The sequence below is a fragment of the Eschrichtius robustus genome, chromosome 5 (assembly GCF_028021215.1).
Source record: "Eschrichtius robustus isolate mEscRob2 chromosome 5, mEscRob2.pri, whole genome shotgun sequence".
NCBI lineage: Eukaryota > Metazoa > Chordata > Mammalia > Artiodactyla > Eschrichtiidae > Eschrichtius > Eschrichtius robustus.
The window spans coordinates 30,409,886-30,416,635 of NC_090828.1; the positions used below are offsets into that span (position 1 = coordinate 30,409,886).

Below are 6,750 nucleotides of genomic sequence, written 5' to 3' on the forward strand. Positions count from 1 at the left end.
TAGTCTTTTTCCATAGTCATTTCTTCAATCAGGAAAGTAATCTTTTTTTAAATATATTTTTTAACATCTTTATTGGAGTATAATTGCTTTACAATGTTGTGTTAGTTTCTGCTGTATAACAAAGTGAATCAGCTGTACATATACATATATCCCCATATCTCCTCCTCTGACTGGTGTGAGGTGATACCTCATTGTAGTTTTGATTTGCATCTCTCTAATGATTAGTGATGTTGAGCATCCTTTCATGTGCAAAAATATGGAACACTTCATGAATTTGCGTGTCATCCTTGTGCAGGGGCCATGTTAAACTCTGTATCGTTCCAATTTTAGTATATGTGCTGCCGAAGTGAGCGCAAGAATGTAATCTTAATTTGTCACTATCTGATGATCACTGAGCTACATTATTGGTTTCCTATTGATACATGTATTCAATGCCTATCATCTCTGGACACAGGTGAACAGCTAATATTGCTAAGAATATCACTCTGAGCGAAGCTTCCATTTCTTTTGTTTCCTTTGTAAATAATTATGCTAAATTTGTACCAACCATCTCCCCCATATTTCCCCGAATTTCCATATGTGGAAGTGAGCTGATTTAATAAAATAGACCAAAGACGCAGGCACCCTTTTCTTCTTGCCTGGCTAAATTGACCACAGTGCACCTCAGAGGCAGCTAGCCATACAGGGCGGAGAACACTTGACTGCAATGTGCAAGCTGAACTTCAGAGCGCCGACTTCCCCGCTGTTAGATTGACAGAGAGCTCCTCCGCGGGCGAGAGGAGCAGCCCCCTTTCGCACACAATCAGCACCAGCTGTAGTCCAATTAAACTCAACAGTGAACAGGTGTTCACTGTAATGACTGCCACACAAAAGCACGCTTCCATTTAGTACTCTTTACATCCGATACACTCACAGCCCCACTGAAAGGGAGTAGTAGAAAACGAGATGGAATTCAGTGGAGGAAAAACAGCAACCCACAAACTTGTCCATAATCAGCATCAGAAGCCTCAATTAGCCTCAACATTTCACAGGTGTCCACAGGAGGGTATTTTTATGCAGAGCCTACTCGAGTCAATTGTCCCTTAAGAAGTTCTTTGAAAACATTTTGAAGTTTTTCAAATTCAGGTAGCTCACTCATATTACTACCCCAGTACTGTTATTACCACTATTTCTTTTTTTTAAAAACATCTTTATTGGAGTATAATTGCTTTACAGTGGTGTGTTAGTTTCTGCTGTATAACAAAGTGAATCAGTTATACATATACATATGTTCCCATATCTCTTCCCTCTTGCGTCTCCCTCCCTCCCGCCCTCCCTATCCCACCCCTCTAGGTGGTCACAAAGCACCGAGCTGATCTCCCTGTGCTACGCGGCTGCTTCCCACTAGCTATCTATTTTACATTTGGTAGTGTATATGTGTCCATGCCACTCTCTCACTTCGTCCCAGCTTACCCTTCCCCCTCGCCGTGTCCTCAAATCCATTCTCTACACCTGCATCTTTATTCCTGTCCTGCCCCTAGGTTCTTCAGAACCTTTTTTTTTTTAGATTCCATATATATGCGTCAGCATATGGTATTAGTTTTTCTTTCTGACTTAACTTCAGTCTGTATGACAGTCTCTAGGTCCATCCACCTCACTGCAAATAACTCAATTTCATTTCTTTTTATGGCTGAGTAATATTCCACTGTATATATGTGCCACATCTTCTTTATCCTTTCATCTGTTATGGACACTTAGGTGCTTCCATGTCCTGGCTCTTGTAAATAGTGCTGCAATGAACATTGTGGTACATGAGTCTTTTTGAATTATGGTTTTCTCAGGGTATATGCCCAGTAGTGGGATTGCTGGGTCGTAGGGTAGTTCTATTTTTAGTTTTTTAAGGAACCTCCGTACCATTCTCCATAGTGGCTGTATCAATTTACATTCCCACCAACAGTGCAAGAGAGTTCCCTTTTCTCCACACCCTCTCCAGCATTGATTGTTTGTAGATTTTTTGATGATGGCCATTGTGTGGTGTGTGGTGATACCTCATTGTAGTTTTGATTTGCATTTCTCTAACGATTAGTGATGTTGAGCATCCTTTCATGAATTTGTTGGCAATCTGTATATCTTCTTCAGAGAAATGTCTATTTAGGTCTTCTGCCCATATTACCACTATTTCATGGCTTTCAGGAGTCTACCCTGCTAGACATGCATGGGCAGAAATATTAATTACATTCATGTACACCCTAAAAATTTGTTTGGCCCATTGCATTTTCCCCAGAATTCTCTTATATCTGGTGCCTTTGCTGTATTTGAAATAGAGAAATCTAGAGAGCACTTCTTGGGGTAGGATGTTATTACTCCTACTGTATTTCAATAAATTATTGTATGTCCACAGTCTGCATTGCTGTGGAAAAGAGGAATGACAACAGGAAAATTTCATGCTACTGGGAATCAATGCCCTTTTAAGATTGGTTGGCAGCTCAGGACCCAATCAGTGTCACTCCTAGTGGCTCATCCCAGGCTTGATGAAGGATGACTAATTACCAGGGGACTCCAGTAAATGAGGTGGTGGCACTCTTTCTCCAGATCCCTCATCCCATATCTTGGTGATCATATAACACTAATGATGCTGCTGGAGTTGGTACCTTCTTTGACTTTGCATTTACAGGGAGGACAGCAGAGAAAAGGGGTGAGTAGGTCTGAGGCAGAGACTTCAGAATTCTGCCTCTCAATTCCATTAGGGAGTAAGGCACACTGCTAAATGTAACACAGCCCATGGTGCAGAAAGCTATTTTTTTCTTTTGTCAGAAACAATTTGATAACTCACACCAGAAGGAAACCTGGGTAAAAACCAATCCCAGATGTGGAACAAATGTTGGTGAGGGTGTCAGTTGGTATAACTTTGGAAAGCTAGTGGATTTCCATAACTGAAGCTGGACCTATGACCAGACAATTCCATTCTCAGTTATAATCCCAACAGGAATTGTGGTAAGCAGACACCAATATGGCCCCTGGTGACCCCCACCTCCTGGGATTCATTGCCTTGTATAATCCCCTCTTCCTGAGGGTGGATGGGACCTGTGACCTTCTTCTAACCAATAGAATACCACAACTGTGATAGGATATGACTTCCATAATTATAATACATAAAATTGTAATTTCTGTCTTGCTAGCAGACTCTATTGCCTTCTTGGCTTGCATGCTTTGATATTGGAGACGTCTCCATGGCAAGGAACTAAATGTAGCCTTTGGCCAATAGCCAGCTAGGAACTGAGTCCAGCACTCTTCCAGAAACTGAATTCTGCCAACCACAATGGGAGCTTGGAAGCAAATCCTTTCCCAGTTGAGACTTCAGATGAGACCCCAGCCCTGGCTGACACCTTGATTGCAGCCTTGTGAAAGCCCCTGAAACAGAGGACCTAGCTAAGCTCTTCAGACTCCTGACCCCAGAAATTGTAAGATAATGTGTGTTGTTTGAATTTTTTGGTAATTAGTTATACATTAAGAGATAACAAATACAGAAATGCTTAAAAATGTGCCCCCAAGGACATGCATAAGTGTTTTCATAGTAGCATTCTTCATAATACCAAAGTAGGAAACAACACAAAGGTCCATGGGCAAGATTAAAGCTTCATAGACCACATACAGCCACCTAGCAAAAAGCTAGTAGTGCTGGAGTTGGAGATGAGGAGACAGGTGTTAGGTAGGAGTGTAGAAGAATCATCCACATAGATGTGATCATGGAAGCTACTGGAACGGGTGAGAACAATGAGATATAAATTATAAAGGGAGAATAGTGAAGAGGGCTATAATGCTTATATGTTTCAATTGCAAATAACAGAAAATTCTACACATTATGATTTAAATAATACAAGGAACTTCAGGCTGAGCACAAGATCCCTGGAGCACTGCCCTGTTACCTCACCACCAACCTATCAGAAGAAAGTAACACACTCTGCATCCCTCACCCCAAATTTTGCCTATTAAAAACTTCTCACCAGGGACTTCCCTGATGGCGCAGAGGTTAAGAATCCGCCTGCCAATGCAGGGGACATGGGTTCGATCCCTGGTCTGGGAAGATCCCACATGCCTCAGAGTAACTAAGCCTGTGTACCACAACTACTGAGCCTGTGTTCTAGAGCCCGTGAGCCACAACTACTGAACCCACGTGCCACAGCTACTGAAGCCCGTGCGCCTAGAGCCTGTGCTACGCAACAAGAGAAGACACCGCAATGACAAGTGTGCACAATACAACGAAGAGTGGCCCCTGCTCGCCACAACTAGAGAAAGCCTGCACGCAGCAACGAAGACCCAATGCAGCCAAATAAATAAAATAAAATATATAAATAAATTTATTTAAAAAAAAAAAAAAAACTCCTCCCCAAAAACCATGGGGGAGTTTGGGTTTTTTTGAGCATGAGCCACCTGTTCTCCTTGCTTGGCCCTGCGATAAACCTTTCTCTGCTCAAAATAATAATAATAATAATAATAAATTATAAATAAATAAGTAATACAAGGAAAAAAAAAAGTCCATGGGCAATAAGATGGATAAGTACATTGTGTACATCCAGAGAGTGGACCACTGTAAGCGACAAAAAAAAACCAAACCTAGCCACATGCAACCCCATGGGTGAGTCTCACAAATAATTGAGTGAAAAAGCCAGACACAAAAGAGTACACACTGTATGATTCGATTACATAAAACTGTAAAACAGGCAAAACTAATCTATCATTCTGTTTGAAGCTTAGCATGGTGGTTGTTTGAGGATGGGGGGTGGTAGGTGGTGACAGGGAAGGGACATAGGGAAGCTTTTGAGACGTTGATAAATTGTTCTGTTTCTTAATCTGGAGCTGGTTACAGGGCTGTTTTGCAGCCTTTTCTGTATGTATGTTATAACTTCAAAAGTTAAAAGAAAAAAACAGCAGGTAATCTTTTCAGCATAGGATATAAATAGATGTGTGGTTAGAGGGGTGCATTACCTTTGTAGGCACAGTATCATTGTACATTGGGGAAGGAGAGCACTGATTTCAAATGCCTCGTTTAACAGAGGAGGTAAACTGAGGTGCAGAAAGGCTCAGAGAGTAAAATGAGTTGCAGAAGTTCAATTATTGTCAGAGCTGAAATGGCAAAGTAGGTCTTGTCTCTTTTGTACATTCTGGTTAGATGTGAGGGCAATCTGGCTGTGGACGGTCCTTCATGGTTCTCTCTGCTTGAGTCCCTTTCTTTACCACCCTATGTGATTGCCTGCTGATGTTGCAGACTCAGTTAAAGAAGATTACTTTCCCAGATTGCCTGGTGTCTGGCTCAGTCTGGTGCCTTAAACAGGCCTATGCCCAATAAGGAAGAGCCTCCTGGTGCCTTGTTGTTTTCAAGCTTCCACCCTGCTCCCTTTCACCTGACCCCTCCCTGCCAATTTGTTTGCAGACCTGTTTCTTGCACCATGGCTAATGATCTTTACCTGATCTCCTATCCACTGTCTCGTTCTCACTCAGGGCAACTGAAACTCAATACTCTTCCCTGGCACTGAACTTGGCCACCTTTCCTGGCTTTAATTGGGACTAATCTTTCAGTGTGTATTTGCTGCCAGCAGCTCTGGGTTACAACCTTGACTGGGAAGACTGCTGCAAAAGAGGAGAGAAGCGTTGTTTTTTTTTTTTTTTTTTTTCAGTCAAAGATCTACAAATATCCAGTCTCTCCATGTTTCAAATAAGTTTTTAAATTCCCTTTTAGAAAAACATCGGCTGGTGTAGGCAGAGATGAGTGAACTTCCTGTCCTTTCCCATTTTCTCCACTTCTAAGCTCTGAGCACTAGATTATAAAATTAACACAATGGATGAGGCCAGCCATACATAAATGTACCTTAGAGGCAAAACATCTGCCAAGTCAGAAGAAGGCAGAAGATGAATGTGGCCATTACCCTATGGATAGTATGGATGTGTCTAGAGAAAGAAAGTGTCCATCGGAAAGGGAGTTCGTGATCATAGGACTTAGAGGACAGACCAGAGGGATCTCTGAGAAGCTGGTATGAATATTCCAGTGGTGATGGCTTCATCAGGCCACAGCCACCTGATACTATTGAACTTTCAAGTCATCTAACTAAACTGCCCTTGCTCTGATTCCAGGCTCACTAAGGAACTTTCGGATTGTAATTGACTTCCTGGGTAGATTTTCTACAGGGAGAAAAAGTGCTGGAGAGAAGAGTGTGAACATTTGATCTTTCTGACAGCTGCACATCCCCTTGTCAACAGAGGTATTGACATTTTGGTGTGAAGTTTTGGTGTTTTGTGAATTTAGTTCACATAAGCCAGCCCTCTCAAGTCAGGCAAATCCTGGAACACTAACAAGATTGAATTTTTGGACCTGTAAGTCTTCTGGCCAGACTTTGGATTGTGAAAAATTCATTAAGATAATACCACTTTGGAAGGGCTCTTGGTAGATAGCCAGCCAGCCATTTCCTGGTAATATTCAACATGGCTTTGGGCCCACTTTCAAAATCCTGATGATACCTAACTAGATTGAGAGGAAGGGAAAGAGCGAGCAGAGAGAAGAGGAGGTGAAATGGGATAGTCCATTCAATTTGGTTTTCATTGGAGCTGCAAATGGAATCTTACTGAAAATGGATTACTTATGTGTTTTTTAAATGGGGGTAGATACCCTTCTGGGAATATGTGGCAACGTGCTTGGGCTGAATAAAGTATGGGATAAAACTCAGCACATCTTTCTGGAAGGTTAATTTTCTCTCCAATTTTGGGAGAGATGGAGAA

General features: G+C 41.9%; 1 non-coding gene across 1 annotated transcript; it reads right to left on the reverse strand.

The window, feature by feature from the left end:
• Positions 1-250: 250 nt before the first annotated feature.
• LOC137765577 (U6 spliceosomal RNA) lies at positions 251-354 on the reverse strand. The gene has a single exon (XR_011074223.1). It is a non-coding gene; the product is annotated as a U6 spliceosomal RNA (small nuclear RNA).
• Positions 355-6,750: the final 6,396 nt, after the last annotated feature.